Source organism: Oncorhynchus keta, chromosome 4, assembly GCF_023373465.1.
Source record: "Oncorhynchus keta strain PuntledgeMale-10-30-2019 chromosome 4, Oket_V2, whole genome shotgun sequence".
In the NCBI taxonomy this organism is placed as follows: domain Eukaryota; kingdom Metazoa; phylum Chordata; class Actinopteri; order Salmoniformes; family Salmonidae; genus Oncorhynchus; species Oncorhynchus keta.
In genome coordinates this window covers 67,535,961-67,559,293 of record NC_068424.1, presented here as the reverse complement: position 1 = coordinate 67,559,293, position 23,333 = coordinate 67,535,961, and the positions used below count along the sequence as shown (strand labels likewise).

The window sequence follows — 23,333 nt, the reverse complement described above, 5'->3', positions numbered from 1 at the left end:
CCTCCTCTCCTCCCCCTCCTCCTCCTCACCTCCCCCTCCTTTTCTCCTCTCCGTCCTCCTCTAATCGCTGACCTCCTCCTCTCCTCCCCCTCCTCCTCTAATCCCCCTCCTCCTCACCTCCTCTCCCCCTCCTCTCCCTCTTCCTCTAATCCCCTTCCTCCTCCTCCCCCCCCTCCTCCCCACCTCCCTCTCCTTCCCTTCCCCTCTCCTCTCACTCCTCCTCTTATTGCCCTTCTCCTTCCTCCTCACCTCTCCCTCCTCCTCTAATCCCCCTCGTCCACTCTCCTCACCTCCTGCAAGTGAAACATTATAATCTCAAAGAGGAGGAGACACATTTCAACCAAATCAACTCCCTTTTTTCTAGTTTCTTTCTGCCAAGTCTCTCCTTTCAAAGCACCTCTCCTAAGTGAGAAGCAGTGAAAGTGAAAATTGTTTTGAAATGAGAACATTATTGTGACTGAGACCTTGGTCAGGCTGGCAGACTGCATTCACACACCCAAATGGAGAGCAGCTCCATAATGGGGAAAAAATGTATAAAATCCTAAATTCAGTAATTAGATTGTCTGGCTATACCGAAACTCACTTGCACAGACACAGTGGGCCAGTGCAGCATTATCTAACATGCTGACACCAGTCCTTCTGTTCCATTAGACAGAACCAGCTCATGTAATCATGAAATAAAACATATACAGAAGGAAAGTCAACTGAAGACTTGTTCAAAAGAATAATCCTACATGGAAAGCAGCTTCTTAGTTCTCCATGTTGCACCTCTTTCGACCAGAAATGTGTATTTATGTAACTATTGTAAACAGTATTTATTATAGTATATGGTGTGTTTATGGGACATGGGGTAATGGTGTAAAGACACATTTCCTTTTAAGACATATTCATTAATATCTGATGATTTTCCTGTTTTTTGAATAGTTGATGGTCGAGTAATGCAATGACAATAACTGTAGTGGGAGCATCTAGCAGAACCTAGTCTCTTGTGTCTGTATGATAACTGGTGCTAGAGTCTGGTCAGTCCCTGTGAGTCTGGGCAGTCCATGTGGTGAGTCTGTGGGCAGTCCGTATGAAGTACAGTACCTGTGAATGTACTTTGTATTCAGATACTTTTATTATAATAAAGTAAAACGTCTGTCCTTGTTTCTGTTTTGTGTAATCTTGGGTGGCTAGTACCTCAGGAACAGGTCTTTACGCAGACAGGCTGAATGTGCTTGTGTAGTATCAGGTTACTCTATGAACTCTTCTATACGACCATAATCATGAACATGATCAATGGAGGAATCAGTGGGATGATATTGGTAAGGATGATGTTTAGAAAGCTGATATGACTTGCTCAGAACCCTGGGACTGAACACCTCCCTCTGCAACTGGATCCTGGACTTTCTGATTGGCCATCCCTTGGTGGTGAGGGTAGGTAACAACACATCTGCCACGCTGACCCTCAATATGGGGGCCCCTCGGGGGCGTGTGCTTAGTCCCCTCCTGTACCGCCTGTTCACCCACAACTGTCTGGACATGCACAATTCCAACACCATCATCAAGTTTGCTCTGATTTGGACTCAGTTCCTCTGTTTCCAAATCACCAATTACTTAACATGTTCCTCTTACACCAGCACAGTCAGGAGGTTGATAATATTTGTCATGGCCAATAAGATCAAGTTCAACAGCTACGCCATTGAGAGAATCTTCACTGGCTGCATCACTGCTTGGTATGACAACTGCACCGCATCGGAAGGCTCTACAGAGGGTAGTGCAGTTGTCCCAGTACATCACTGGGGCCGAGCTCCCTGCCATCCAGGACCTCTATACCAGGTGGTATGCATATTGACACACACATACATACACACACACACACACACACACACACGCACACACACGCACACACACACACACACACACACACACACACACACACACACACACACACACAAATACTCTCTTTGTTATCTATCCTGATTGCCTAGCCAATTTTACCCCTACCTACATGTGCATAGGTGACCCAAAACCATGGATTCGGTCCTATGTAGCAGAATGTGAAATTGTGTTTTTTACACTGAATAACATAAAGACTCAGAGCTAGAACATATCATACACCACAGATGAGGAACAATGGGAAAGTAATTATGCTTTGAAAGTTGATCAACTTAACCCCATTTGAATGCTTTGGTACAGCTACTGGAGAACTCTTATTTGTCTACACCCATTCATCATTATTCCCACCCTCTTAAGTCTTAGCCCCACCCATCTCTTTAAGGATCCACATCGGATGAGGCCATGTGCTAAACAGAGTGAGTAAGATAGTAAACAACCAAAGATTGCAAGTGTAAAAGTGGTCAAAGTAGTAGCCTACCATAAGGAAAACTCCAAGTAAAAATAAACTTTATCTCGTCCTTGGCCTATATCCTAATCTGACTTTGGTGCAGGTCATGTTGTTCTTCACGTTACTATCTCTGGTAAACACAGACTATATCAAATCTACATTTATTTGTCACACAGGATACAGAAGGTGTAAACGTACAGTGAAATAGTAGCGATATCAAAAACAGAAAGTGTCCAGATGAAAATGTTTCATAAATACATATATATATATATACTTATATAATATAATTATTAGATGACCGCTTTCCCAGACACACTTGTCTAAATTGATGGGTCATGTGAAAGAAATGCTATAACCGCCACATCTAGCTAAGTGGATGGGTCACTATTGTCTAGACATGTTCATGAAATGCAATAGATGGCCGTAATCACCCTCAGACACACCTGGCTAACTTGATGGGTAATGTAATCATCTGGCGAAGTGGAGTCTTTTGTTAAGACAATGAACCGGCATAATCCCAATTCATACTACTACCATTAAAAACGGATTGTCACAGCTGTAGTATGAATCTGCAGGTAGCTAAAGCTAACCAACTAGGTTAAATGTTAGCTTAATAGCTAACATTAGGCTATAACAAGCAATGCAAATAGATTTCTGATACAAATCATATTACTACACAGATCATACACGTAACGTTAGCTAGCGAGCCAGCAAGCTAATGTTCGCTAGCTAGCGAACAGTACAATTTAACTTACATACTGTACGCCTAGTTTCCGTAAATGAGTCACATATTAGCTATTACTTCAACTACCTCGCACCCCAGCACCTTGACTCGGTACCGGTACTCCTTGTATATAGCCGTGTTAAAGTTATTTACTGTGTTACTATTGTCTATTTTTACTTGCAAATGTTCTTACTTTTTAACTGTGCATTGTTGGGAAAGGGCTTGTAAGTAAGCATTTCACAGTGAAGTCTACACCTGTTGTATATGTAACATGTGACAAATATAATTTGATTTGATTTGATTTTGATGACATGGTGTGTGTGTGTGTGTGTGTGTGTGTGTGTGTGTGTGTGTGTGTGTGTGTGTGTGTGTGTGTGTGTGTGTGTGTGTGTGTGTGTGTGTGTGTGTGTGTGTGTGTGTGTGTGTGTGTGGACATTCCCTTGAGACTCACCTAAAAGCCAACACTGTTGCACCACTGCATATAATAGGTACAGGTAGGACAAGAACCGAACTGGTGAGCCTGTCCAACTCTGTTTGGTTGAACTTGGGCAGTAAAAGGAGTTAAGTGGATCAACACAGTCTATAATGAAAGGCCAGGCAGAAGTGTGCTGGGTCCCTCTCATTACAGCCATGGGTGATGACCAGCTCAATCTAGTGTACTGGTGGGTGGCTAAGTGCTCTGGTTAGAGCCTGTCACACACACAAACACAGACCCACACACACACCGACCTAGCGCCACACTAGGGCTACAGTTCTGCTCTATCTCTAACAATGGTACATTATGTGTTGTAATGATGGACAATAGGTACACACTGACCAAGACCATTCTGTTGGGTTAAACTGTACACTTCTATTTGTTTTGTTAGTTATAGTAATATACTAACATAGGCCCTATTCAGCACTACTTCAGTACATACTCTCCTTTTGCATTCAGGACATTATAACTCAATGACTGAACAATATGTATGAATACATTTTCACTCAAATGTTCTCACCTTTCTTTGCAGTTTACCTTTTTTTATTTTTTTATTTTACCTTTATTTAACCAGGCAAGTCTGTTAAGAACACATTCTTATTTTCAATGACGGCCTGGGAACAGTGGGTTAACTGCCTGTTCAGGGGCAGAACGACAGATTTGTACCTTGTCAGCTCGGGGGTTTGAACTCGCAAACTTCCGGTTACTAGTCCAACACTCTAACCACTCGGCTACGCTACCTTTGAGACAATTCTGTCCATATAACTTTGCTATTATATTCATTTTAACACACTCCCCCATTAGCAACACCGCAGTCCAAATCAGTCAAACTCACTCTCAGGTTTGAGTTTCCCAAAATATTTGCATGTAAAGTAGTGCTTTATTTCTCTTGACGAACCAGGCCTACACCACTCGTATAAAGCTTAATTTAACATGTTGCTCCTTCACGCACACGGTTGACCATCGACATACATTTACACCTCCAAACACAGAAGATTGACCAATGACATACATTTACACCTTCAATCACAGAAGATTGACCAATGACATACATTTACACCTTCAAACACAGAAGATTGACCATCGACATACATTTACACCTTCAAACACAGAAGATTGACCAATGACATACATTTTACAATTGTTACTTTCTCACGTTTGTGTGGCTGGGTTGAAAATGTGTAAATGTCTTATTTGCTATGTTAGGCAGGGGAAACTACTGAGAGATTTGCATATATCCATATCTAGAGTGTCCAAGGCTTCATTGATATTGACATTTCTATTGAGGTGGAAAAAAGCAGCATACAATTATTTTCTCCACTCCGCATTTCACATTTCATTTAGCCCCAAATAACATGTCTTCAATGACAGTCTCCAATTCAGGGGTTGAGGGGGTTGCGGGCAGTGGACGGGGAGGGGGTTGGAGGCAGTGGAGAAAATGGGGTGTGGGGTTGGAGGTAGGGGAGGGGGTTGGAGGCTGTGGAGGGGGTTGGTGGGGGTCTGGGCAGGGGGTGTGGTGTTTGAGGAAGTGGAGGGGGAGGGAGGCCGTGGAAGGAGGCTGTGGAGGGAAGGGGGTGTGGGGTGTGGGGTTGGAGGAAGTGGAGGGGGAGGGAGGCTGTGGGAGGAGGCTGTGGAGGGAAGGGGAGGTGGGGTTGTGAAAACCACAGTGGCACACAGATACTGCATCTCCATTTTCACTTTCTAATTCTGGCATTGAGCGGATGATGGCGATGACTAGATGAAAGACGTGTTTTTTCTGTCCCTTTTCTTCCTCTGTTTTTCACACACATCTCTGAGGTTGTTGTTTTACCTCAGTGATTTAGGAGGAGAAGAGAAAAGTGTGTGTGTGTGTGTGTGTGTGTACAGTATTTATCAGCCTGGGACCCAACAATTCATTTTTGTCCACTCTAATGGACATTGGTTTTAAGTCTATAACTATACACTGTTTTAAGACCTGTTGTACCTTTGAGAGGACATTCTGGGTTTTTCAGTGGTAACACGTGTGGGACTGTTCTTATTTCTTATTTTTATTCATTGTGGGTTTTGTTCTACCTAATGTTATTCATTAGTACTACTGATGCCTACTTTACTTCATGCTATAGTACTACTGATATTGATCACAGACAACGACGAGACAGCCAATAGGGAGGTGAGAGACCTGGCCATGTGGTGCCTGAACAAGAACATTTCCCTTAATGTGATCAAGACAAAGGAGATGATTGTGGACTACAGGACCGAGCACGCCCCATTCTCATCGACGGGGCTGTAGTGGAGCAGGTTGAGAGCTTCAAATTCCTTGGTGTCCACATCACCAACAAACTAACATGGTCCAAGCACACCAAGACAGTCGTGAAGAGGGCACGACAGAATCTATTCCCCCTCAGAAGACTGAAAAGATTTGGAATGGGCCCTCAGCTCCTCAAAAGGTTCTACAGCTGCACCATCGAGAGCGTTGGTTGCATCACTGCCTGTAGTGCCATCACTGCCTGTAGTGCCTTGCGGCCTCCGACCGCAAGGCACTACAGAGGGTAATGCGTACGGCCCAGTTACGTCACTGGGGCCAAGATTCCTGCCATCCAGGACATCTATACCGGGCTGTGTCTGAGGAAAACCCTAAACATTTTCAAAGACCCCAGGCACCCTTGTCATAAACTGCTCTCTCTGCTACCACACGACAAGTGGTACCAGAGCGCCAAGTCTAGGTCCAAGAGATTTCTAAACAGCTTCTACCCCCATGCCATAAGACTCCTGAATATCTAATCAGATGGCTACCCAGACTATTTGCAAAGCCCCCCTCTTTTGCGCTGATGCTACTCTCTGTTATTATCTATGCATAGTCACTTTAATAAGTCTACCGACATGTACACATCACCTCAATTACCTCAAACTAATCTGTAACACATTGACTCTGTACCGGTACCCCCACTTTAAATACTTGCTCCTTTAATTTCTTATTCTTATTTGTATTTTTTAAACTGCATTGTTGGTTAAGGGCTGGTAAGTAAGCATTTCACTGTAAGGTCTACCTGTTGTATTCGGAGCATTTGACTAATAAAATTTGATTTGAATTGATTTCATAGTTACATCATGGTACAGTACTAGTGATATTGATATCTACTTTATGGTATAGTACTACTGATATTGATATCTACTTTACTTTATGGTATAGTACTACTGATATTGATATGTACTTTACTTTATAGTATAGTACTACTGATATTGATATCTACTTCATGTTATAGTACTACTGATATTGATCACTGCATTTTGTTAATAAATAACTTTTAAGAAAGGCATTCACTGTACTTATGCCTGTGACTGTCATGGCTTTCTTCCTGGGAAGGAGAGGCGGACCAAAACGGAGGTTATAGTTCATGGTTCTTTAATAAGAGACACTAAACATGAACACAACTACAAAACAAGAAACGTGAAAACCGAAAAGAGTCCCGTGTGGCACAAACTGACACAGGAAACAATCACCCACAAAATACCCAAAGAATATGGCTGCCTAAATATGGTTCCCAATCAGAGACAATGATAAACACCTGCCTCTGATTGCGAACCAATCCAGGCAACCATAGACTGACATAGACACCTAAAAGAACACAACCCCATAAATCTACAAAAAACCCTAGACAAGACAAAACACATAAATCACCCATATCACACCCTGGCCTAACCAAAATAATAAAGAAAGCAAAGATAACTAAGGCCAGGGCGTGACAGTGACATTACAACATACAACTTTTAAAGCTTCACCTAGGTAACTTTCTCTTCCTTGTTTTTCAAAATGGCTGCCAAACACAATTAGCAAAATTGTAGAATTATCATTTTTGTGAGTTTGATATTTACATTTCTTCTAGTAAGTAAATATCTCAGGAATAGTTTGGTGAGTCTTCAGAACAGTGCAATGATTTGTTCATGCTAAATAAGCAGGTAGTTTAGTGTTGGACTAGTAACCGAAAGGTTGCTGGATCACAATCCCCAAGCTGACAAGGTAAAAATTTGTCGTTCTGCCCCAGAACAAGGTAGTTACCCCACAGTTTCCCTGGTAGGCCGTCATGGTAAATACGAATTGGTTCTTAACTGACTTGTTAAATAATTGCTAAAAAATATGCTATTTTTTTTCACACCAAAAACTTTTTATCCTAAACTTTTTTGTTGTTGCTTGGGTCTCAGGAGTGTGTGTATGATGATGTGTTATGTTGTATGTCCCCTGTCTGTTTATGTCTTAATTAAATTTTTACTCATGGGCTTAATTATCGGCATGATAAACAACACCGTCGGTCGGGGCTGCCAAATGCCCTCTTTCCTTCTTTCCAACTCCCTCGCTCTATATTCTACTACATAACCACACACCAGTGGTGGGAAAAGTGCCAAGTTGTCATACTTGAGTAAAAGTAAAGATACCTTAATAGAAAATGACTCAAGTAAAAGTGAGTCACCCAGTAAAATACAACTTGAGTAAAAGTCTAAAAGTATTTGGTTTTAAATATACTTAAGTATCAAAAGTAAAAGTATAAATCCAGGGCACACCAACGCTCAGACATAATTTACAAACAAAGCAAGTGTCTTTAGTGGGTCCGCCAGATCAATTCCTGTCCTGCTAAGCATTCAAAATGTAATGAGTACTTTTGGGTGCCAGAGAAAATGTATGGAGTAAAAAGTACATTTATTTTCTTTAGGATTCTAGTGAAGTAAAAGCAAAAGTTGGCAAAAATAAATAATAAATAAATAATAATAAATAGTAAAGCACAGATTCCCCCAAAGAACTACTTAAGTAGTACTTTACGTTTTTTTTTAAACTTATGTCCTTTACACCACTGAAAATACCTCCCCAAGCCACTGATCACTCGCACACACGCACACACACACGCACACACACACACACACACACACACACACACACACACACACACACACACACACACACACACACACACACACACACACACACACACACACACACACACACACACACACACACACACACACACACACACACACACACACACACACACACACACACACACACACATGGATGCCAGGAGAAGACAGGCTTTCCCCCGAAATTGTGTGTGTGTGGATCGGCAGAGAGGGGGGGGGAGGGGTGCAGAGAAGTATTTCTGTCTGTAATAAACCCCTTTTGTGGGGAAAAACTCATTCTGATTGGCTGGGCCTGGCTCCCCAGTGAGTTGGCCTGGCTCCCAAGTGGGTTGACCTATGCTCTCCCAGGCCCACCCATTGCTGTGCCTGTTCATGTGAAATCCATAGAATAGGGCCTAATGAATTTATTTCAATTGATTGATTTCCTTATATGAACTGTAACTCAGCAAAATCTTTGAAATTATTGCATGATGTGTTAATATTGTTGTTCATTGTTTGTAGTAGGCTAATGTTAACTAGCTTGCATGGCACAGTATTGCCCATAAAAGGAAGTTAAGCTATTGAGCAAGTATTTTAGCCAGGTGGCTAGGACAAAAATAAAAGTGTGTACTGTATGACAGAGTCAAAGATCCTTCGTCAACATGAAAGAGAGGAGGATGACATTGGCTTTTCTCAACAAATAGGCTGACAAACACACACATGTACAAACGCACACACACATTGGACTAAATAGTTTTTGGTATCTTGTAGTTGTCACTGCATGAGACTAAGAATAGGTGATTTGATGATGTTGAAATGTTTAAGTTGAAATGGTGCTGGAATTAGTGGAGGCAGCTCATGTTTTCTTTGTAACGTGCAGTAACTCTCTGTGTTTCTAAATTAATAGTTGTTTAGTAGTCCTAAAATGTTGGGAACATTACCTTGCTTGACCCTGCTCTATGTCATGTAACTTGTAACTGTTGTTACATGCAATATGCTCTGTGGACTTCACCGGACAGAGGTTGATCTCCGAATTTGTGGAATTTGTTCCGCCACTTTGTCTTCTTATTGTCTCGGCCTCAGGCCTATACATCACAGTGTCAAGGCATATGAACTACCAGGTTATAGTGCAAGCAATGCAACAATCACAACACATAGGTTGTAATATGGCTTTTTATATTTTTTTGGCCTGGCTTCCCCAGTGATTTTACCCACACACTGCTACTACTACACACACACACACGCACGCACGCACGCACGCACGCACGCACGCACGCACGCACGCACGCACACACACACACACACACACACACACACACACACACACACACACACACACACACAAACAAGCTGGTCGCAGGCCAGACCCAAAAACTGATTAGCAGTGGGATTCTGGGAGCTGAAGGGGGCTGGGGCCATGTTTTTTTATTAACACCCACAAACACATTTAGAGCCTGGTTTGTGTGTGTGTGTGTGTGTGTGTGTGTGTGTGTACCCTCGTGTGCATTTGCAGTGATTGTCTATGTGTGTCAGTCTGTCTGTCTTATTGTCACGCCTCATGAATTGGGTTAACACTAGAACCGCCTGACCTTTCTGCCTAAAAGCACCCACTAGAGAAGTTTGCCGGATGTCTCCTTTAACAAATGCATCAGATGCATATCAACCCACAAGGTGCCGCAAACATAAGCACCAACGCTTGATAAAAAGTGCCTAAACTATTATAAATGATTAGTTGCATGAAGAAATATTTGTGGAAATATATCTATATTTTAAAAAAAACATCAATAGTTATTTGTTTAGATAGAGTCAAGTATATATTTGGAATAGTTCTACAAAGTTCTAGAACAAACATAGGCCTGTAGCCTATTTTAACTTCCCTAATAATAAAAACATTATAGTGGAATCCATTTCATCAACTTTATTTGTAGAATCGATTAGTAATAGCGTTATAGTAATTCATTAAGTCCAGTTCAGCTTCTTTTGACATTGTAGAAACCAAAAGGATAAAAGAATAGAAACAGCCAGGTGACAGGTGAAATTGTTTGCTGTATTCCTAAACAAAAGCACCAGTGCATGAACAATTGTGAAGGATGAATTGCATAAAGAAATAGCATATTTTAATTTCATTATGTTACTAGTTAGGCAGAGCAATGCTGCCAGTCAAGGGGTCATGTGCTTAATGCATGGAAATATGCATGGAAATATGCATGGAAATAGAGCTGCACCTCTTGAATTATGAGAGTTATTTGACGAAGGTAAGTGTAGTACAAAGTGCAGAATATGCTCTTTCAGATACTATATGGAAATCATAATGTTTTTACTAGCATGTGCCTCTGAAGGAGGATTTGATAGAGGGATGATTCTTTCCCTGCATCTGTCAATTACAAGATGCACCCATATTTTCTTGTACAATTTTACAACATGTACAAACTGATAGGCCTAATATTGTCACTCATCAGATTATTGTCAATGTAATATTGTCTATGGGCCAACTCTTATTATGTGTGAAATTAGTTGAGGTGTAGTTTAGGTGTATTTTGGATGGACCGGCTGTGCAGACTGAATGGCGTTGTTTGTTTCCCCTCTCATCAACATGGAGTGAAGGATATGTTTTGCATTACTCTTTTCTCTCTCCAATTTCAATCTTGTCTCATCGCTGCAACTCCCCAATGGGTTCGGGAGGCGAAGGCTGAGTCATGCGTCCTCTGAAACATAACCCGCCAAACCGCGCTTCTTAACACACGCCTGCTTAAGCCGGAAGCCAGCCGCACCAATGTGTCAGAGTAAACACTGTTCACCTGACGACCGAGGTCAGCCTGCAGGCGCCCGGCCCGCCACAAGGAGTCGCTGGAGCGCAGTGAGCCAAGTAAAGCCCCCCAACCCCCCCGGCCAAACCGTCTCCTAACCCTGGCCAATTGTGTGCCACGCTTTGGGACTCCGATCGCGGCCGGTTGTGATACGGCTGGGAACGAACCAGGGTCTGTAGTGACGCCTCTCGTACTGCGATGCACTCGTGAGCCCCAATGCATTATACTAAAAGCCTACTGCAACACATGGCATGTTTTCATGTTCCTTACAATACATTTGATTAGTGATAGAGTTACAGTAAATAAAACAGTCCTGTAACAGTTTTTTTTTACGAAGTAAAATGTAAAATAGAATGGTATCAATCCCCAATGCGGGCGGTCAAGGTATTTGCTGTTGATCAATAGGCATAACACAGACTCCTCATTACACTATTGTCTTTCTAAATTAAATCAACCTCTTCACCCTCTTTATCATTCAGTTCGGTCTAATTAAATGAAATTGTGAGGTAAGGTGCACAATTATCCCCCATTCATCCATTTGTCATTCATTCAGTGAGGAGAGAGTGACGCATTAGCGCCTGACTGGCTACCGACATCCTACAGCACATTGTCTTGGCTGGTTGAGTTGGGAATAGGTGTGAGAATCGTTTTGGGTAAAAAGGTTCAGAATACTCTTCTGTTTGTGATTTCAAAAGTCTGACAAATGAGCAGTGTAAAATACAAACATTTAGGAAAAGTCAGGGAAGGAGCAGGACATTTTTTAGGGCAGATTTTTTACGTTTACAGAATCAAACGTCAGTGACCGTTGGCCTATGGCGGTTCAAGTGTTAAGACTGAAGTAGCACTGTTTAGCCATGGTTCTCTCTCTCTCTCTCGCTTCATACTAACACTTCCCAGGAGCTGCTAGAAGGACAGATAATGTTGTGTTTGTCTGTATTGTCAATGAACAATAGCAGTGCTCCAAAGCTGGTTTGACTCCCTCAAATCCATTTTGACGCACCAGCTGCTACATCAAGGCCAATGGACCTGAAGCACAGCTGTACTGTTCTCACACTCATTCTCTCTCTCTTTCTCCTTTTCTCTCTCTGCTCTCACACAGTGATTTGTGCTAATTTTGCCTCGGTTTCGTACCATGTGACTTCCCCAGCACATCTGATTATTGCCTACTTCAAATATTGCCGGGACTACCATGTAAAGCGTGTCCCTGTGTATGTAGACCTCTAGAGTATATACATAGGTTTATGTATGCCTGAGTACGTAGGTCTCTATACGTCTCTGTGAGGTCGAGTTGATTGTTTAGTAACAGGTAGTACGCCTAGTTGCCTCTTGCCATCTGTCAGAGTTCACCAACACCAACAGACTGCAGTATGGTAGGCTGCGACTGAGACGCACACACACTACGCACACACGTGTTGGAGGAAACACCATCCACCTGACAACCGGGGTCAGCCTGCAGAAGCCCGGCCCGGCACAAGGAGTTGCTAGATGAGCCAAGTAAAGCGCCCCCCGGCCAAACCCTCCCCTAACTAATGCAAATTGTGTGCAGCCCAATGGGACTGCTGATCACTGCCGGTTGTGATACAGCCGGGAACGAAGCAGGGTCTGTAGTGTGCCCGCTCGCACACACACACACCCACACACACAGTATCACACTGTAGTATATCCATCAGACCTTACTGTATATTTCCAGCAGTGACATCACATTGCACTTCCTATTTCACCTCTGTAGGCCCTGAATGGAAGGCCTCATGCCCTTAATTAGGTGGCTAAGGACATGATTTGTAATAAAAAAAAGCTGCTCCCAAATCCCATTAGCGGGGTGTTTAGTGTGTTGTGTGCCCGCTTCTCCTCAGTCCACACAAGCTGGCATGCCTCTCGCAGTAAGTCCTGGGCAAACAGAGGGTTCTCATTAAAGCCCCGTGCTCAGCTGCCAGCGCGCCCTGGCACTGCCAACTCTGTGGTGCACGGAGCTCCAGGATAATCCACTCCCCTCTGCACCCCCCATACCGCCCCACCCTCATACCCCTGCCCTCCACCTTCCTCCCTGTGCCCCCACTGGATGATCATCTGCAGGAGAGATATGGAAAGGAGAGGGTGAGGATGGAAGAAGAAGAAAGGGGGTTGGATTCAGGGAGAGGTAAAGGTTACAAGGCATTGGATGGATGGTGGAAAAGTGGAAGAACAGCAGGCAAGAGGAGAGAAGGGGGAGATGAGGGAAAGGCAAGAGGGAGGGAGGGAGCAAGTGTTGGAGGGTGGAGGGAAGTGACAGGCGGGTTTACACATGAGCACATAACATTCACCGGCAACCTGGCTGCCCTGTGGTGGATATATCTTGGAAGACAAGGATAAGAGGGATGACAAGGGAAAGATGGAGAGTGGAGGGAGGGTTTGAGGGGGAGAGTGGAGGGAGGTTGAGTGTGTGTGCTGGGTAATCCTCTCTTATTAGAAGGCTCCATCACAGCCCATTGTTTATTGTAAGGATTAGCGTCTGTTTGTCTCCCCTGCCGTGTTTTTGTTTTAGACCAGGCGTGGGTCAGAGAGGGGAGTACATTAGCGGTGGGGCTCCAGCGAGGACGCTCTGAGACAGGGTACAGTGACTCGCCAGGGGCCCTCTGAGCTGGAGCTCTGTTAGCATTTAGCGTGGCGCTGAATACTCAATGAGGACTTGAGCGCGTCCCAGACCCCAGGTTGACTGGCTCCTCTCCCCTCAATTAACCTTTTGCCTCGCCACTCACGCTTCACAGGGCTTTTCAGGCTTTATAGGGCTTTTTAGGGCTTCACAGAGCCAGGCCTGGACGTGATCAGCACACCGCAGCACACACACTGATAGCACATATACACTTTGATCACACACACGTCAAACATTCACACGTTTTACACATAGATAACACATGCGTGCACCAGCAGTGACACACAAACACACACACACAGACGGACGGACGGACGGACAGACAGACAACACCCAGAAGAAGAGTCAGGGTCAGAGCCAGACATACATTATATGGTGCATATATTAAAATACAGCACTCACACACACTGATATAACCAACAACAATAACCAACAATGACGAGTCAGCCTATAGGGAGGAGGTGTGAGCATATATATCACATGGACAAACATAACCAGCACTCTTGTCAAGAGGGTGCAACAGCATCTCTACTTCCTAAGGCGGCTGAAGAAATACAGCATGCCACCCCGGGTCCTCCCAATACTACGTCTGCACCATCGAGAGCACTGGTTGCGTCTTGTCCTGGTATGGGAATTGCTCTCTCCACAACCGCAAGGCCCCCAGCAGGTGGTAAAAACAGCCCAGAACATCACTGGGATCGTGCTCCTGCCCATCTAGGACATCTACTAGAAAATGTGCCTGAGGAAGACCCTGTCACGTCCTGACCTTAGTTCCTTTTGTATGTCACTATTTTAGTTTGCTCAGGGCGTGAGTTGGGGTGGGCATTCTATGTTTTTGTTTTATGTTTTGTATTTCTGGTTTTGGCCTGGTATGGTTCCCAATCAGAGGCAGCTGTCAATCGTTGTTTCTGATTGAGAACCTTTCTTAGGCAGCCTGTTTTCCCAATATGGGTTGTGGGTAGTTGTTTGTGTTTCTGCACCTCACAGGACTATTTCGTTTTCGTTCATTCTCTTTGTTTTGGTTTCAGTTTAAATAAAAATAACATGAACACTTACCATGCTGCACATTGGTCCGATCCTTCATACTCCTCGTCATAAGAGGAGGAAAACCGTCACCGAACTACCCACCACCAATGGACCAAGCAGTGTGGTAACCAGGAGCAGAGGGTTCTAGACTCTTGGACTTAGGAGGAGATACTGGAAGGCAAGGGACCCTGGGCACAGGCTTGGGAATATCACCGCCCCAAGGAAGAACTGGAGGCAGCGAAAGCTGAGCGGTGGCGATATGAGGGAAGGCAGCGCAACAGGCACGAGAGGCAGCCCCCGACCCCAAAAAATTGGAGGGGGTAACACGGAGAGATTGAAGGAGTCAGGCGATAGACCTGAGCCAACTCCCCGTGCTTACCGGAAGAAGCGCAGTACTGGTCAGGCACCGTGTTATGCGGTCAAGCGCACGGTGTCGCCAGTACGTGCTCATAGCCCGGTGCACTATAGGCCAGCCCCCCGCAAGTGCCAGGGCTTATTGTGCCAGCACAGCGTGTTTGGTCTCCGGTATGCCGTTTCGGACCAAGGTATCCTGCACCGGCTCTGCGTGCTGTGTCTCCAGGGCGCTGAGAGGGTGCAGTGCGCCCTATGCCTGCGCTCCAACCATGCCGGGCAAAGGTGGGTATTGAGCCTAAGGGAGAGGTGCAAGTGGTATGCACCTGATCTCCAGTGCTCACCCACAGCCCTGTTTAACCCGTGCCTGCACTCTGGAGGGTCCGGGCTAAAGTGGTCATCCAGCCTGGAGGAGTGGTGCCAAGGCTGCACACCAGAGCTCCAGTGCTCCCCCACAGCCCGGTCCATCCGGTGCATCCTCCACGCACCAGGCCTCCTGTAGGTCTCCCCAGTCTGATGGGTCCTGTGGCAGCCCCACGCACCAGGCTGTCTCTCCGTCTCTTCCCTCCAGGTTCTCCCGCTTGTCCTGTGCTGTCAGAGTCTCCATCCTGTCCGGAACAGTCAGAGCCGCCCGTCAGTCAGGAGCTGCCAGAGCCGCCCATCAGTCAGGAGCTGCCAGAGCCGCCCGTCTGTCCGGAGCTGCCAGAGCCCCCTGTCTGTCCGGAGCTGCCAGAGCTACCCAACTGTCCGGAGCTGCCAGAGCCGCCCGTCAGTCAGGAGCTGCCAGATTTGCACTTCACTCCGGCGCTGCCAGAGTCTCCCGCCTGTCCAGCGAAGCCGGAGTCCCCCGCCTGTCCAGCGAAGCCGGAGTCTCCCGCCTGTCCAGCGAAGCCGGAGTCTCCCGCCTGTCCGGCGCTAACGGAGTCTCCCGCCTGTCCAGCGAAGCCGGAGTCTCCCGCCTGTCCAGCGAAGCCGGAGTCTCCCGCTTGTCCGGCGCTAACGGAATCTCCCGCAGGTCCAAAGGCGCCACTTAAGGGGGCCAAGACTATGGTGGAGTGGGGTCCACGTCCCGCGCCAGAGCCACCACCGCAGACAGATGCCCACCCAGACCCTCCCCTATGGGTTTAGGTTTTGCGGCCGGAGTCCGCACCTTTGGGGGGAGGGGGTACTGTCACGTCCTGACCTTAGTTCCTTTTGTATGTCGCTATTTTAGTTTGGTCAGGGCGTGAATTGGGGTGGGCATTCTATGTTTTTGTTGTATGTTTTGTATTTCTGCTTTTGGCCTGGTATGTGTCCCAATCAGAAGCAGCTGTCAATCGTTGTCTCTGATTGAGAACCATACTTTGGCAGCCTGTTTTCCCACTATGGGTTGTGGTTAGTTGTTTTGTGTTTCTGCATCTGACAGGACTGTTTCGTTTATGTTCATTCTCTTTGTTATGTTGTTTTGTGTTCAGTTTAAATAAAAAATAACATGAACACCTACCACGCTGCACATTGGTCCGATCCTTCATACTCCTCGTCAGAAGAGGAGAAAAACCGTTACAGACCCGCCCATCATCAAGGACACCACACACCCATCCACGAGTTGTTCTCTCCGTTACCGTTGGGCTGATGGTATCGGAGCATGAGGTCTGAGTCTGGTACCAACAGGCTCAGAGACCGTTTCTATCTACAAGCCATCAGACTGCTGAACACTTGAACTGGACTGACCACCTGCAGTGACTCTCTGCACCTTAGCACACATGCACTCACACACATACACACACACACACGGACACACACACACACATGCTGCTACCAGACTCTTATTATGATTGCTAAATACTGCACAATTGAAAAACTTGCCCCCTGTATTATACATATGCTAAAATGTTTATTCTATTTTACTGAGCCATTTACTTCATGTTCATATTCTTATATTTTATTATTTCTTATTGTTGTTGCATTGTCATTTCGAAGGTGTAAACCATGTGTGTTTCATACTACTAATAAAACATGAAACTTGAAACACAAACGTACACACAAACACACATGTATAGGCCTGCTGTGAACATTGCACTTCAGATTCCAGTCACACACTCTCAATACATGCACACACAACTGTACATGGATCAGTGGTGAAAGTGCTTCTTATAATGCCGGGCACAAACACATACACACAGAGATCAGCAGAGGTGATGGTGCCTGTTATGCAGGGAACACACAGAGACCAGCAGAGGTGATGGTGCTTGTTATGCAGGGCACACACAGAGACCAGCAGAGGTGATGGTGCTTGTTATGCAGGGAACACACAGAGACCAGCAGTGGTGATGGTGCTTGTTATGCAGGGAACACACAGAGACCAGCAGAGGTGATGGTGCTTGTTATGCAGGGAACACACAGAGACCAGCAGAGGTGATGGTGCTTGTTATGCAGGGCACACACAGAGACCAGCAGAGGTGATGGTGCTTGTTATGCAGGGAACACACAGAGACCAGCAGTGGTGATGGTGCTTGTTATGCAGGGAACACACAGAGACCAGCAGAGGTGATGGTGCTTGTTATGCAGGGAACACACAGAGACCAGCAGAGGTGATGGTGCTTGTTATGCAGGGAACACACAGAGACCAGCAGAGGTGATGGTGCTTGTTATGCAGGGAACACACAGAGACCAGCAGAGGTGATGGTGCTTGTTATGCAGGGAACACACAGAGACCAGCAGAGGTGATGGTGCTTGTTATGCAGGGAACACACAGAGACCAGCAGAGGTGATGGTGCTTGTTATGCAGGGAACACACAGAGACCAGCAGTGGTGATGGTGCTTGTTATGCAGGGAACACACAGAGACCAGCAGAGGTGATGGTGCTTGTTATGCAGGGAACACACAGAGACCAGCAGAGGTGATGGTGCTTGTTATGCAGGGAACACACAGAGACCAGCAGAGGTGATGGTGCTTGTTATGCAGGGAACACACAGAGACCAGCAGAGGTGATGGTGCTTGTTATGCAGGGAACACACAGAGACCAGCAGTGGTGATGGTGCTTGTTATGCAGGGAACACACAGAGACCAGCAGAGGTGATGGTGCTTGTTATGCAGGGAACACACAGAGACCAGCAGAGGTGATGGTGCTTGTTATGCAGGGAACACACAGAGACCAGCAGAGGTGATGGTGCTTGTTATGCAGGGGAGACCACACAGAGACCAGCAGCAGTGGTGATGGTGCTTGTTATGCAGGGAACACACAGAGACCAGCAGAGGTGATGGTGCTTGTTATGAAGGGCACACACAGAGACCAGCAGAGGTGATGGTGCTTGTTATGCAGGGAACACACAGAGACCAGCAGAGGTGATGGTGCTTGTTATGCAGGGAACACACAGAGACCAGCAGAGGTGATGGTGCTTGTTATGCAGGGAACACACAGAGACCAGCAGAGGTGATGGTGCTTGTTATGCAGGGAACACACAGAGACCAGCAGAGGTGATGGTGCTTGTTATGCAGGGAACACACAGAGACCAGCAGAGGTGATGGTGCTTGTTATGCAGGGAACACACAGAGACCAGCAGAGGTGATGGTGCTTGTTATGCAGGGAACACACAGAGACCAGCAGAGGTGATGGTGCTTGTTATGCAGGGAACACACAGAGACCAGCAGTGGTGATGGTGCTTGTTATGCAGGGAACACACAGAGACCAGCAGAGGTGATGGTGCTTGTTATGCAGGGAACACACAGAGACCAGCAGAGGTGATGGTGCTTGTTATGCAGGGAACACACAGAGACCAGCAGAGGTGATGGTGCTTGTTATGCAGGGAACACACAGAGACCAGCAGAGGTGATGGTGCTTGTTATGCAGGGAACACACAGAGACCAGCAGTGGTGATGGTGCTTGTTATGCAGGGAACACACAGAGACCAGCAGAGGTGATGGTGCTTGTTATGCAGGGAACACACAGAGACCAGCAGAGGTGATGGTGCTTGTTATGCAGGGAACACACAGAGACCAGCAGTGGTGATGGTGCTTGTTATGCAGGGAACACACAGAGACCAGCAGAGGTGATGGTGCTTGTTATGCAGGGAACACACAGAGACCAGCAGTGGTGATGGTGCTTGTTATGCAGGGAACACACAGAGACCAGCAGTGGTGATGGTGCTTGTTATGCAGGGAACACACAGAGACCAGCAGAGGTGATGGTGCTTGTTATGCAGGGCACACACAGAGACCAGCAGAGGTGATGGTGCTTGTTATGCAGGGAACACACAGAGACCAGCAGTGGTGATGGTGCTTGTTATGCAGGGAACACACAGAGACCAGCAGAGGTGATGGTGCTTGTTATGCAGGGAACACACAGAGACCAGCAGAGGTGATGGTGCTTGTTATGCAGGGAACACACAGAGACCAGCAGAGGTGATGGTGCTTGTTATGCAGGGAACACACAGAGACCAGCAGAGGTGATGGTGCTTGTTATGCAGGGAACACACAGAGACCAGCAGAGGTGATGGTGCTTGTTATGCAGGGAACACACAGAGACCAGCAGAGGTGATGGTGCTTGTTATGCAGGGAACACACAGAGACCAGCAGAGGTGATGGTGCTTGTTATGCAGGGAACACACAGAGACCAGCAGAGGTGATGGTGCTTGTTATGCAGGGAACACACAGAGACCAGCAGAGGTGATGGTGCTTGTTATGCAGGGAACACACAGAGACCAGCAGTGGTGATGGTGCTTGTTATGCAGGGAACACACAGAGACCAGCAGAGGTGATGGTGCTTGTTATGCAGGGAACACACAGAGACCAGCAGAGGTGATGGTGCTTGTTATGCAGGGAACACACAGAGACCAGCAGAGGTGATGGTGCTTGTTATGCAGGGAACACACAGAGACCAGCAGAGGTGATGGTGCTTGTTATGCAGGGAACACACAGAGACCAGCAGAGGTGATGGTGCTTGTTATGCAGGGAACACACAGAGACCAGCAGTGGTGATGGTGCTTGTTATGCAGGGAACACACAGAGACCAGCAGAGGTGATGGTGCTTGTTATGCAGGGAACACACAGAGACCAGCAGAGGTGATGGTGCTTGTTATGCAGGGAACACACAGAGACCAGCAGAGGTGATGGTGCTTGTTATGCAGGGAACACACAGAGACCAGCAGCAGGTGATGGTGCTTGTTATGCAGGGAACACACAGAGACCAGCAGAGGTGATGGTGCTTGTTATGCAGGGAACACACAGAGACCAGCAGTGGTGATGGTGCTTGTTATGCAGGGCACACACAGAGACCAGCAGAGGTGATGGTGCTTGTTATGCAGGGAACACACAGAGACCAGCAGAGGTGATGGTGCTTGTTATGCAGGGAACACACAGAGACCAGCAGAGGTGATGGTGCTTGTTATGCAGGGAACACACAGAGACCAGCAGAGGTGATGGTGCTTGTTATGCAGGGAACACACAGAGACCAGCAGAGGTGATGGTGCTTGTTATGCAGGGAACACACAGAGACCAGCAGTGGTGATGGTGCTTGTTATGCAGGGAACACACAGAGACCAGCAGTGGTGATGGTGCTTGTTATGCAGGGAACACACAGAGACCAGCAGAGGTGATGGTGCTTGTTATGCAGGGAACACACAGAGACCAGCAGAGGTGATGGTGCTTGTTATGCAGGGAACACACAGAGACCAGCAGAGGTGATGGTGCTTGTTATGCAGGGAACACACAGAGACCAGCAGAGGTGATGGTGCTTGTTATGCAGGGAACACACAGAGACCAGCAGTGGTGATGGTGCTTGTTATGCAGGGAACACACAGAGACCAGCAGAGGTGATGGTGCTTGTTATGCAGGGAACACACAGAGACCAGCAGTGGTGATGGTGCTTGTTATGCAGGGAACACACAGAGACCAGCAGAGGTGATGGTGCTTGTTATGCAGGGAACACACAGAGACCAGCAGAGGTGATGGTGCTTGTTATGCAGGGAACACACAGAGACCAGCAGTGGTGATGGTGCTTGTTATGCAGGGAACACACAGAGACCAGCAGAGGTGATGGTGCTTGTTATGCAGGGAACACACAGAGACCAGCAGAGGTGATGGTGCTTGTTATGCAGGGAACACACAGATACCAGCAGAGGTGATGGTGCTTGTTATGCAGGGAACACACAGAGACCAGCAGAGGTGATGGTGCTTGTTATGCAGGGAACACACAGATACCAGCAGAGGTGATGGTGCTTGTTATGCAGGGAACACACAGAGACCAGCAGAGGTGATGGTGCTTGTTATGCAGGGAACACACAGAGACCAGCAGAGGTGATGGTGCTTGTTATGCAGGGAACACACAGAGACCAGCATTGGATGCGATGCGTGTAAAGTTCCACACTCACACATCAAGACGCACTCACACTGCAGTGGACTGAGTTCTTAGCAGGCAGTACACACACACACGCACGCACGCACGCACGCACGCACGCACGCACGCACGCACGCACGCACGCACGCACGCACGCACGCACACACACACACACACACACACACACACACACACACACACACACACACACACACACACACACACACACACACACACACACACACACACACACACACACACACAGAGAGAGAGAGAGAGAATACTGAAAAAACTCATGTCTCCTATCGATGAGCTCCAAATGTATGATCCGTTTCCCTGAATTGCATTGTGAAAGCCTAACACTGTAGTATCGTTTAAAAAAATAATTAGCTAGTCATCTTGGCAGCAGAACAAGCTTTCAAATGATGCCCACCTGACCCAGATTGTGATTTATACTGTACTGTATTTGTATTGGGTAAACAGCACCATTAATTATGTGATTGCGGCGATGGAAGGCTGTGTTCCAAACAAAACAACTACAAGTGTAAGGTGTGTGGTGACCGGGTTACAGCTCTGTCAGTGACGGTGTTACAGCTCTGTTAGTGGCGGGGTTACAGCTCTGTCAGTGACGGTGTTACAGCTCTGTTAGTGACGGTGTTACAGGGGTGTTAGTGACTGGGTTACAGGGGTGTTAGTGACTGGGTTACAGGGGTGTTAGTGACTGGGTTACAGGGGTGTTAGTGACTGGGTTACAGCTCTGTTAGTGACGGGGTTACAGGGGTGTTAGTGACTGGGTTACAGGGGTGTTAGTGATGGGGTTACAGGGGTGTTAGTGACGGGGTTACAGGGGTGTTAGTGACGGGGTTACAGGGGTGTTGGTGACTGGGTTACAGGGGTGTTAGTGATGGGGTTACAGGGGTGTTGGTGACGGGGTTACAGGGGTGTTAGTGACGGGGTTACAGGGGTGTTAGTGATGGGGTTACAGGGCTGTTAGTGACGGTGTTACAGGGGTGTTAGTGACGGGGTTACAGGGGTGTTAGTGACTGGGTTACAGGGGTGTTAGTGACTGGGTTACAGCTCTGTTCGTGACGGGGTTACAGCTCTGTTAGTGACTGGGTTACAGGGGTGTTAGTGACTGGGTTACAGGGGTGTTAGTGACGGGGTTACAGGGGTGTTAGTGACTGGGTTACAGGGGTGTTAGTGACTGGGTTACAGGGGTGTTAGTGACTGGGTTAAAGGGCTGTTAGTGACTGGGTTACAGGGGTGTTAGTGACTGGGTTACAGGGGTGTTAGTGACTGGGTTACAGCTCTGTTAGTGACGGGGTTACAGGGGTGTTAGTGACTTGGTTACAGGGGTGTTAGTGACTGGGTTACAGCTCTGTTAGTGACTGGGTTACAGGGGTGTTAGTGACGGGGTTACAGCTCTGTTAGTGACTGGGTTACAGGGGTGTTAGTGACTGGGTTACAGCTCTGTTAGTGACGGGGTTACAGGGGTGTTAGTGACTGGGTTACAGAGGTGTTAGTGACTGGGTTACAGGGGTGTTAGTGACTGGGTTAAAGGGCTGTTTAATGACTGGGTTACAGGGGTGTTAGTGACTGGGTTACAGCTCTGTTAGTGACTGGCTTACAGGGGTGTTAGTGACTGGGTTACAGCTCTGTTAGTGACTGGGTTACAGGGGTGTTAGTGACTGGGTTACAGCTCTGTTAGTGACGGGGTTACAGGGGTGTTAGTGACTGGGTTACAGGGGTGTTAGTGACTGGGTTAAAGGGCTGTTAGTGACTGGGTTACAGCTCTGTTAGTGACGGGGTTACAGGG

At 46.8% G+C, this 23,333-nt stretch overlaps 1 protein-coding gene across 2 annotated transcripts in view; it reads left to right on the top strand.

Annotated features, from left to right (window-relative positions):
- Positions 1-23,333, top strand: part of LOC118381005 (protocadherin-1-like) — a 460,820-nt gene that overhangs the window by 382,112 nt on the left and 55,375 nt on the right. The gene's annotated exons all lie outside the window — the stretch shown is intronic.